This window comes from Cupressus sempervirens, chromosome 2 (genome assembly GCF_028749045.1).
Source record: "Cupressus sempervirens isolate cs-2001-9-10 chromosome 2, ASM2874904v1, whole genome shotgun sequence".
Taxonomy (NCBI): Eukaryota; Viridiplantae; Streptophyta; class Pinopsida; order Cupressales; family Cupressaceae; genus Cupressus; species Cupressus sempervirens.
This window is the reverse complement of record NC_143119.1, coordinates 596,409,024-596,421,539: the sequence shown is the minus strand read 5'-3', so window position 1 is coordinate 596,421,539 and position 12,516 is coordinate 596,409,024.

Here is a 12,516-nt window from a genome sequence, read left to right as displayed (position 1 = left end):
TTGAAGAAGCACAAGAGGAAGTAAATGATTATCAGGAACAATAGTTATCCAGTGATGAAGAAGAAGAAGATGGTGATGATTTTGGTCATGCTAACGATAATGGTGATAATGATGATGATGATGCTGATGATGATCATGATCATGGTGACGAAGATGGTGATGATGGTCGTGAGGATGATAGTGATCAAGAGGATGATGATGGTGATGAAGATGGTGGTGGTGACGACGATGATCAAAGTGACAAGTATGATGATGGTGATGATGATGATGATGATGATGATGATGATGACATGGATGAAAATCATGATGATCAATGAAATCTTCAGGTATGATCAATGTCAACTATGATGGGGTCTTATATGACCAAATATTTTTTTCCAAACCATATGTGCACATATAAACATTAAGTAGAACATGCCAAATATTTTTTTAGATATAAACATTAGTTACGCTAAATTTTTAACTTAAGACAAATGATTTACATATACAATCTACTTTATTATTAATATTTTTTTTGGTAAGTCTATTACTTTAATTTCGCTACTGATTTCTAAGAATTACTAATTTTTTTCACAAGGCGATATGGATGCACCATGTCAGACACCTTCAGTAGAGGTAAACATTAATTATTGTAAATTTTGATGTTAATATAGAAACAAATGTCCTATTATTATGTTCTTTTCTTTATGTCTTTGGAGTTATTTTGATGAAAGTATACGAATATTTGATGTCACAACTGATAGGAAAAAGCTACAATGATCGCTGATCAAATGCAATCTGAAATATGGGCGTCATTTCTACATGACATTGGCCTTAGTACTGACCCTGTATTCATCACCCAAAAAATTACACAAAGATACACTGATGAGCTTGTTCAAATTATCATCAAGGGTGACAGAAGTGAGGAGAAAGAGGCACCGAGAATAGAATTGGACCATAGAATCCAATCTTTGAAAGTAAGTAGTAATTCGACTAAAGCAGTAATAGAAGTTCAATAGATATTAATATTTTATAGTATCTTATGGATCATGATCTCTGATTTTATGTGTTCTTGTATAGACATATGTGCTAGTTGCGACATCACATGCTGAACATGGTCAGTGTTGTTTCACAGTACCTTCGTGTAAGTAACACTTTGTTTGTCTTGATCAACATTATAACACTTACCTTTTTTTTTGTCGACGTTTCTCGCTAGTATCCCATTTGATCTTTATCCATTGCAAATTTCTTTGCTAACAATATTCTATTCTTCAGCTCATGATGAAGTGCAGACTCCTCCTTCAGTTGGTGGTCCACTATTGTCTGCTGCATTTTCGGCAACAAGGACCATGCAAACATCATCGTCTATGCCCAGTGTAACTAGTAAAACCTTGTTTTGCTATATTTTGTAATGTCTTTCTACAAGTTGATCAACAATGAAGTAGCACATTAGTGCTTAAATGATGTCTACAGAAGCTTGCATACACACAAACACATGCATACACACACCACGCATACATACATACATATATACATACATACATACATACAGACATACATACATACATACATACATTACATACATACATACATACATACATACATACATACATACATACATACATACATACATACATACATACATACATACATACATACATACATACATACATATATATATATATATATATATATAACCACACATAGAGAGACATGGACATAGGCAGGGAGGTAGACCAACAGAGAGCAGTACTAAAATTGTCATTTAATTGTTATGATGTTTCAGTTGATAGAGAAATAAAGAGCAATACTACTGAAGCTGATCCATTTCCTTGAGCAGTTCGTGTGATTAGTACTGGTTTGTATGAAGGGACATTGTTGCTGAATAAGAAAACTATGTTTCCATTAAGAGAACGAAAGCTTCCAGGTGCTTTAAAATTGATATTTTTTAAAGTGTAAATATAGTTTACTTTTACATTACTCATTTTGGACTGATAAATCCTTTATGTTTTTGTAGGTAATAATGCTTTCTTTGAACATCTTTTTCATATGACATTGAGACTATTTGGACCCACCATACGTAAAAGGTACGTAGTTTCATATCATTGCTACATAATTTTTATTTTCTTTTATTTATTGTAATATATTAAAGTTATTGATTTAACAATCTATTTGTTTTTAAAAAGGTGGAATTTACAAGCTGGGGAATTAAAAAATCAGCTGATTGCATCCATTGAGGAGAAATTTGGGAAAAATATTTTTGACACTGGCCTACTTCTGAAAAGAGCAGCAAAGCATATAAAGACTGTGAGAGATCAATATAGAAGGGGTCTTAAGGATAACCCAAAGTACGACCATCCTCCTATGATTCCACCAATGGAGTGGAATGAAATAATAGAAGATGTAAAGGATAAAAGGCTATGTGAAGATAGAGATAATGAAGCAGCACAGAGCAAAAAGAGATATGTCATTATAGTATTAAGTACATTGTAATCATGCACTAATTATTGATATTTGTAAATATATAATCTAAGATGTTTGAAATTGTTCATAGATTGTAGGAAACATCCGTGGCTACAAAAGCGAGAATAGAAAAGGTTGGCCAACACAAACTTGGCTCTGGTGGCTATATGAATCTGCAGTCTCGACTTGTTAGTAGAGCAATGAATTTTGTTTTTTTTTTTAATATAATGTTGCAAACAATTTTGTTTAATGAAACCATACATGGAAAATTGATGTTATCAAGAAAAAACCACAGGACACATATTTCAATGTGGAGGTCACAGATGAAGATAGAAAAATTGCCTTGAAAGAAGGCTATAAAGTTGTGGTTGCACGCCTACGTAAAGAATTTGTAAGCCTTGCCCAAGAATCTAGTGCACCAAATGATATCTCACAGGTAAATTGGTCAGATGAAAAGTAAATGAAATTAAATAGTTGAGAAGATTCTTTCTTGGTATTAGTTTTAAACGTAAATTGACTACATAACAATGTGCATAACATTTTACTACAGCCTTCATATCCTACCACAGAACCTGCTCCTGACGAAGGCCATGATGTGCATTATAGTGGTAGAGTTATTAATTTGCTATTGGAAATTAATTATGCAATTATGAATACAATTTAACATCTTCAATTGGAATTTGACGTGTATCCTTTTTTTGAATATTTTAGAGCATGTTGAACATCATGCTGAAGGACTGGACCATGTTCCAAGTGTTCAACATGTTGACGCAGTGGCAGATCAAAATGTTAATGTACATGATGTGGCATTGTTAGGTAAGAAAAATGCATTTTATGTTGTACTCGTACTTAATTACAAACTTGTAACAGTTAGAAAAAGAAAAAGAGTATGCCAATTTATCGCATTCACTTGTTCTTGCAACAGAGCCCCCTTTAGTGCAGCAACCTCCTACTCCTCTAAAGAGAATGAGCCATCATAATTTGAAATTACACATGCCAGAAGAGGAGGAGAATGAAGCAGATATGGATGTCCCTATGAGCACTTTTCTTAAGAGAGCTCAGAAAAACAAAAAAAAGAAATGATGTTTTAAAAATCTTCTTTCATAAACCTTGTTGGATAATGAAAGAACTTTGTTTTAAGTAATTATGTATGAATGATGCGTATTAATACAGATTTTTATTTTATGTTAATGAATATTGTTATGTGTTAATGAAGTTTTGATTAGTATTGTGTATTAATGATTTTTATATCATATTAATGAATGTTATGTGATTGTATTGATTGAATGTTATAGTTCATAAATGGATGAATTAATGAATGAAGTATGTAATTAGATGATAATGGGTACTTTAGATTAATGTTAGGGGGAGGAGGGTGAGGCCAGATGAGCTTCCACCTTCACATGGTTGGCCTTGTTAAGTAGAGAACATTATAGTATTCTTGAAACCAAGTGAAGCTCAAATTTGTTAAGTCTTCAAACACACATCCCAATTCTCTTTAACAAGATTGAAGTTTTTTTGCTTGTAATAGTCTCATTGCAGTCATCTTTTGGTTCCTTGAACATATAGTTCTTGCTTAGTTTAAATCCCAATTATTATATATTTGTCCACATTGGAGTTATTTTGGCATAGAAACCTGCATATTTTATTATATATATTTAGTCAACTGAAAGCAATGTATAAAGCATTCACATAGTTGATGTCTAACAAAAGAAGACAAGATGCATATACTATTTAGCATGGAAATCCTTGTAGGTGAATTGTGTGTGTATACACACACACACACACACACACATATGTATGTATGTATTTAACTTCAAACAAATGTGTAGACTCAATTAGCAAGAGACACCAACCTCAAATCCTGCAATGCAGAAGGAACTGACCTTTGAAATGCAAAGTGTTTATAATGTAGGTAGATTTGCCTTAGATCTCCTTCAAGGTCTTCAAAAATCTACCTTGTACTTATGAATAATCCACCAAGATTTGAAATATTATTTTTCAATAAATGCTCTAAACTTGGAATATACCTTCATAAAAATTCTGCCTTAGATTTGCATATCATATTCAAAATAAGCCTTCACATGTCTGTTCACTTAGGTTTGATTTAGGTCTTCCACAAATTTGGCTTATAATTATGCTCTTGAATCTCTTAAAACCTTCTTTGTATTCAAATGATATTTAATGAATTGATTGATACAAATTTCCTCATACTTGAATCCAAATATCATTGTCATTGTCAAACATAACACAAACATAAAATCATTTTGGTTATTCATTTGTTATACAAGTTAGTCTTATCTTTTTGGTTTTCACAAGTCATGCACTTATGCATCTTTGGGATATCCACAAGCTATTAGAGATGTTTGGATGGTTCATGTCCATATTTTTTTTGTGTTGTTTGTATGGTTTTTTCCATGAAGTCTAAGGATAGACATGTTGGATTTTTGTGATAGACATGTCCACCTATAAGAAAAGTATCAAATGTAGAAAAAATGCAAAGAAAATCTTGTAAGGGTTTTAGGTGTCTTTAGGCCTAGTACAACTCGTAAGGGTTTTAGATGTCTTTCGACGGGTTAGTGAAGTTATAAAACCTTTGAAAAGGTTAGTGAAATATATTAAAGGCATATATGATTGTAAGTTGTCGAAGTTGACACTTTGTGTCAACTAGACAACAAATTTCAGTTTATAACTAACTGGTAACAGTCAGATAGTTAGACAACAGTGGTTGTTTACTGTTTTTTGGTTATTTAGAAGGGATTTTTTGAGTGTTTGGGGGAGAAGTAGAGTTGAGGTGGTGAGACAAGGCATTGTGAAAAAATTATAATCAATAAAATAATCCTGTTCTCTGCAATTCAGTCTTTGTCCCATGGAACAATGAATTCCTATGATGTATCAAATGCATTTTGACTAATATTTAATGTGAAAACATTTTATTATTTTTGTTATCTTGTCCATGCATTCTTTTAATTTTCATTGCGGGTTGAGTAAGGAATAATAGACTGGTGCATTCAAACCAGTGACTGGTTAGGCACAGTCAACTGTACTTATTCTGAAGTTTCCAATGTAGATTCTCTCCTACCACCTGTAGTCACTGTTATTGGTGGGAGACAATGAGGTTGTGATAATTTATTTTTACTATATTAACCAAATGCAAGAGAGTGAGAAAACTTGGTGCAAGTGCAGTTTTGGATGGTAATTGTTGATGGAGGTTTAGCCTGGATTAGACACCAGTCTAATAGACAGTGGATCATTTCATGTTTGAAGATGTTGGGGGGGTGAATCCATCATGTTTGGGGGGTGTCTCTATTACCAAAAATGAGACAGTAGATCACTGCTAGTGTTATGGTGGGCAAAATATGTCTTTCATTGTGATAGACTATTTCTAAGTCATCTATGTTGTTTCTTGCTATTGTCAAGCAGTCTTTGTTTTCCTTGAGACCATGAACAAAATTATCTACCATTTTTGCTAATGATAAACTTTTGACTTGAACAATGATAAAGTTTATTAGTAATCATTATAGTGGAACAACTTTTGACTTGTTCAAAAATTTTAGTCAAAGGTGTTGGAATTGATAGTGAACCCCAAGCTCCTAGAAATCACCTGCAACCAAAATGCATGTTACATCTATGTCTGAGAGAGAATATGATCCAAAAAGCATGCCTACTTTGGTGATTTGGCTATTACTGCAGCACTACAAAGTGTCTTATAGTGTTTCTCATTTTCTTAAATAATAGGAAATTAGTTCATGATTTCATCATATCTTATAGTGGAACAACTCCAAGAATCTTGGGTAAATTTCTTGCTATAAGAATTTCTTGTATAGGAAACTCAATAATGTGGGCTAAGTGGTGGGCACAAAGAGGAACAAGAAAGGATCTGTACAAGTGCATTCTCCTCTGTTACCCTCACATACATACACAACTCACTTCAATTCTTCAATGCTCTTAAACTTATACACATCCCTTATCAATAGATCTGGTCATAATTCTCCTAAAATTTACAAATATTCTTGGAAATAGTAGTTACCTAAGACTCAGGAATTAGATATAAATGAGTTGAGACCAGCATTTATAACTCTTGAATAGAATTGAAAATAATTTTGATTTTGTAAGATGATTTGATATGCAGCAGCAGAATTCATCCTTGTTTACTTTTGATTTATAGGACCAGTGCCTTATCCATTGGGCAAGAAATTGATTATTGGTGGGAGATCTAATTCAAATAACTTGTATAAGAATTAATCAACTGCAATCACCCATCTCCATTCTTATGCAATATCCCTTTTATGAACTCATAAACCCTACTAATTTACTGAAGCATTTATATAATTGCTTGAATTAAAAGCAACAATAAAACCAGCATACAACCCATCCAGACTGCATTTAGCCAAATAAACCTTATTTAAATGACTTCAAAGTAAACAAACCCATAAAATGGAGACAAAAATTGATGATCCACAGATATAGTGTAAATACCCCTTTGTATTATCCTTTTCATATGACTAATACAATAACCAATAGAAAACCAATTGAATGCCCAGAATAGATTGCCATTTTTGTCATTTCAATTTTCTTATCAAAAAGTACAATGGAAGAAAACTCAAAACCTCTGCATACTATTGGACCAACTAAATATTTACTCTTCTTGAAAGAAACAAAAAATTGCACAAGTCTCAGACCATCACAATGCCTTGAAAACTCATTTATATAGCATGAGTTGCAACAAGCAAAGGGAAATTGTGATCTGACAAGTGTCCAAGGAACAAAGCATCATACAAAAGACAAAAACAATCACAACAGAATGCCAGGCATATCAAATATTCCTTCAGGTAGGCCTGTTCCAGTTTCTGTTGTGAATCATTAACTTCTGATTTGTCTCTCATTATTTCGACTCCTCAGAATACGTGGCTACCAAGCTGGCCAAAGAAGGATGATCTTGTGATACCTCCAAATTGGTTTTCTCCTGAAGGTTCTCACTACTTTCACCCTGAGCAGGCATTATTACCTTTTCCCCTTCTTCTTCTTTTAGTTATGGTGTAGAGGTGTCAATAACCTGCACCTCGCCTTCTAGTTTCTCATCATCATCTGAACTATCCTCCTCTAATTGCTCGTCCAACAGAAGATCTGCCATCCAAGTGTCAAATTGTATATCATCCGACCAACTGAACTGTAGGATATCATTTTTCTTTTTTAAAATATAACCAGCCTCCTTTTCAAAACCAACAAATTCTTGCTTCAAAGAATCAAAAAATAATTGGACTTTAACCAATTCCTCTGTCATGGTGGCCCACTAGGAATGCCCCTCTTCATTAATAACTTTATTTATCCTTGTGCAGAAAAGGTCATCCAATTCTTTACTCCACTCTTCCTTATTTTTCAATTTCTTCTTTCTATCCAAGGCATAAGGAAATAGATCAAATTTTTGATTCTTGTACTTATTCAAACAAGAAACAATTTTTAGTTGCAGAGCAACTCTCCTGTTATCAAAATTTGACAGGTCATTAGCAATATCATACAATTTTTCAACATGGTCATGGGAAGACTTTATAACTAAATAACATAGAAGCGTGATTTCCTTTTCCCTTCTTCCCCATTTATTAACAATAGGCTTTAGGGTATCATCATGAGTTTTCAATTCCTCCCATATATCTATTACTTTTACTAACTGATTAAAGAATAAGGGCCACTCAATTTTGTCCGCTAAATACATTAGAGCCTTTCTAAGCTTATCCTCATACTGCATATTTAACTCTACATGTAAGGCCCATAGTTTGCTCTTCTCTTCTTCAAATTCCTTGGCTGTATAATATTCAGGCCTTTGAGGTGTGTCTGGTATCTCTAAAAGGGGGGGTGGATTTAAAAGGTTCCACTGGAGGACGGGGGTATGTTATTCTTGGCCTTGTGGATTTTCCCATTGCCTTGTTTTCAAGTTCAATTTTCCTTTTTACCTCCCTATTATAGGCCTCAAGAAGTGTTTCATATTTATTCTGTAACTCAGACATAACCTATTCCTCCTTCTTAGTAGTGGCCAACACAAACTTAGAAGAATCCACATTCCAATATGCTGCCTATACATGTGACGTGTCAGCAACCCTTCTTACAAGTATATTTCCCATCAACCCAGACTCATCTGATTGTGATGGTGTGGCTCTAGATCCCTTTCTCAATGACCAACTGACCAATGCAGCTTGATCTTCAATGAATGAAGTGCCTTGGAAGTCTCTTCTATTTGGGTCTTGCAACTCCAATCTACTTGAAACAGAATTGAAAATTAATGCATCTGCAATATCCCAATTGGGCAATAATAAAATGTTAGATGCCTTTATCATTTTCCTACCCTCCTCAGGGTTTATATTCTGCAATTCCTTCATCATTTCTTCTTTAGTTTGGTTTTTCTTGGAAGTTTCATCCATTTTTGGATCCTATGTTTTCATCTTTTTACATTTCTCCTCGAAAACGTTCATGTTTGTCCTCCATGCAAACTGTTGAAAAGCCCTTGATTTCACAGAACTGTCATCAGTAAAAAATTGATGACTTGCCTACTCTAATATAGGGTTCAACTCCCTGCCTCTATAATCAACTATTATTAGATCCAAACTTGGGAGAGGAAGTTCTGGAGGGTTACCCTCATCTAATTCTGCTTGAGTAATAAAAATATCTCCATGTGATCCCATTTGTTCAACCTGTTCACCAGTGAGCTGCTCTTCTCCAATCCTCGAAGGGGACTGGGTGGGTGAATATTCCTCATCTTGAGGCCTTTCTTCTGTCATTACCTTTTGCCTCTTAGGACTAGGCTCTTCAGGTCTCTCCTCTTGGGCTATACTGGTAGATCCTATTATTTGTTTGCCCTTGTCTATAGGAACCCTTTTATTCTAAATTATAGTATATCTGGGCCTCTTTTGTACAATTATTTTATTAGTTCTCACATTTGGAGTGAAAGCCAACCTCCTCATGACCTCTCTGGCCTTATCAGGATATGAATCAATAAAAAATTGTTTCTTTTCATTCATGACCTCCATTATTTCAGGGAAGGTATTCATGAGCTTACTTATTTTGTCAGCCTCTTTAATAGCATTATCCAAAGGATCATATTTATTATCAAAACAATGAATGAATTCTAAGACCCGAGAATAAACTCTCCATTTTTCCTTTTTAGTTTCCTGCTCCTGCAATGAGAATTCATTCCTTATAATATCCTCTGGATAATAAGAATCATGCTTGACTGGTCCCAACTTGATTCTATGCCTCAACATTTGATTGAAACATCCCTCAGAATCAAAAAAATGGGGATGAGAGACAGCCATCATATATTGCTCCAAAATTTTATGCAAAAAGATCCATCCCCCTTTTGTAATCACAAACTGATGGGCCACTGTGCAGGTAGGGAAAATTGACCCTAATTGCCTTTTCAAAACAAACATTTCTTCCACTCCCCCTAACTACCATAAAACTTCAACCATTCCCACCTTCAAAGGAACTTGGTAAGGCAAAACATGAGGGTTCCCCTTGAAACCATAGATTCTAAAAATAATAGAAACAGGGTAGGGGATGATATCTCCCCAATTATGTGAAACTTTCAAATCATGGGGGTTATCCATAGGCCTAATGAGACTCATTAGTACCCTAGGGATTTTGGGATTGTCACTCAATATGAGGCATCTCAATTTAGCAGCAAAATATCTATCAAATCTAACAAAACTAGCATTACTTGCATCCCAGGTCATATCTGCACTCCACAACTGGACTAGCAGTATTTCCCCATTCTCCTCTCTGTTTAGTTCCATATCATTACCAAAATATGTCACTCCTCTGAACAAAAACATATGCATTAATAGAGAGTAGTGACCAAAAGTTTTTTCCACCTTGCCCTTCGCAATCCCAACTAAACCAATGTGAATTTCTTCAGCCAAAAAGGAAGCAAAATAAAAAATAACATCTACACCGAAGGAAGCAATCTAAACCATCATGTACATGAAACCAATGGGCATAAATTCTTGCTCATCTTCACCAAAAACTCGGCATAAGGTCCTGTATATCTCTACAGCCTGGGAAGTGAAAAGACTCTTCTTAAAAGGCTCTCTAGAGGCTGCAGTAATTACTGGCAAAGTTCCTATTGTACCAATATGTGCCCTTAGTGCACCTCCCCTAATTACATCATTCTTTGCTTTATATTCATCCTCTAATTCTAGCAGATTGATTTGCACATGGTAGTCTGATAATGGTTCCAGGTGAAAAATGGTTCCAGGTGAAAAACCTCTGTAATTTCTTCAGGAGTAATCGAGACTAGAGGCACACCATCCTTTCTTCTTACAGCCCTAATGGCTTGGTCATAATTCTTAGCAATGGCTTCAAGAAAATCATAATCCATGAAAACACTTGGGACTACTAACTTTCCCAAATCAAAATTCTAGACATTAGCATGTAGGGAAAACAACTTTCTTTCCGAAAACCACTTTTTAAACAAGATAAGGCTAGTTTGAGTAGTTGTTGCATCCCTAACCCAGTTCCCCTTGTCATATAGGTCATCACCAATTTTAAGCCTAGGGTTTAAGGAAATTAACTTTTTAACTTGTGCAGGTTGTACAGTAGATTCTGGGAGTAATTCTAATAAATCAACGTGGACATTCCTATCCATATAATTAATTTGCCCAGAGAATGGTTTCTTAGGAGGCATTTTGACAGTATTGAGAGAATTGGAATGCCACAGAGGTTATAATATGAGTACTTACTTGACTTGCTGAACTTGTTCTTCTCTAAACTTCTAAAATTTCTCTCGAACGATAGAAGAATAGTTTCACATCTTTACCAGGCTTAACACGACACAATCAATCAGGCTCTTACGCTCAAAAAATTTTCAATCTCTATTTGTGTGGGACTGGAATTAATGAAAATCTTTGTGTTATTCTCTATTTCTCCCACACGTGAAGCTTTCACTTATCATAAATGTGCCGAACAAAAAAATAGAGTGGCGTCACACTTTCTTTTTTAAACTTGTGCTGTTGATCCTTGAAAAATCCTACGATCTGGGAATTACAACTAAGCTGACTCAACTTTCTTCTTAACACATTGGTAGTCAAGACAATAAAACACCTCCACCTCTACCTTTCCTTCAAGGCTGGCACTTCAAACCGGGCCCATGCATGACTACGCACACGTGTCATAACCTCACTAACTCGTTATACATAATTCTTGAGCACCTTTCCACAGTGAGCTAGTGATGATCACTAATCTTACTTTAATCATGCGGTAGACAATTGAAACAACCTTTAAGAACACAATGGTGGGTCCATTGCTTGTTAACTTGGTATACCTAATTTTTGCACATCTCTTTATAGTGAGTCAATGAGCATCGTCGATCCAGACTTGATCTTGTGGACAACAATTTTACTTCAACAGTAGTGGGCCACACTCGGTAACTCGCTATACTTAACTTCCGAGCACTTCTTCATAGTGAGTCAATGCCACCCTTTGATCCTGGCTCAATCTCACAATCAGAAATCTTCGTACCTAGTACATGGGAAGTGGGTCCATGATATCGCTGTCCATGATATGGGCCCTACAGATTTTTACCAAGCATTGGTCGAAAGTTTGACCAATGAATGGCAGAAAATGTGCTAACAATGCCAACATTTTTCGACCACCGTATTCGTCAAAGTTTTGACCAACCTACTGGATGATCAAATTTTTGACCAAAAAGTTTTCAACCAGTGCCATCTAGTTTTCCACCATGCATTGGTCAAAATTTTGACCAATGCCCTGTAGATTTTTACCAAGCATTGGTTGAAAGTTCGACCAATGAATGGTAGAAAATGGCTCAACAACCTGGACATTTTTCGACCAACGTATTGGTCAAAATTTTGACCATCCAATATGTTCGTCAAATTCTTGACCAAAAAATTATCGACCAATTCGTTGGTCAAATTTGGTCAAAGATTGGTCAAAAAATGGGTCAAATTTTCGACCAATAAAGGTCAAAAAATGAGCCCAGATGTACTAGTGTCTAACCATTGATAGTTCAAATAAAGAAAGTCAAAGAATCTATCATAGTTCTAGTGGAAGTAGCTATGCCAA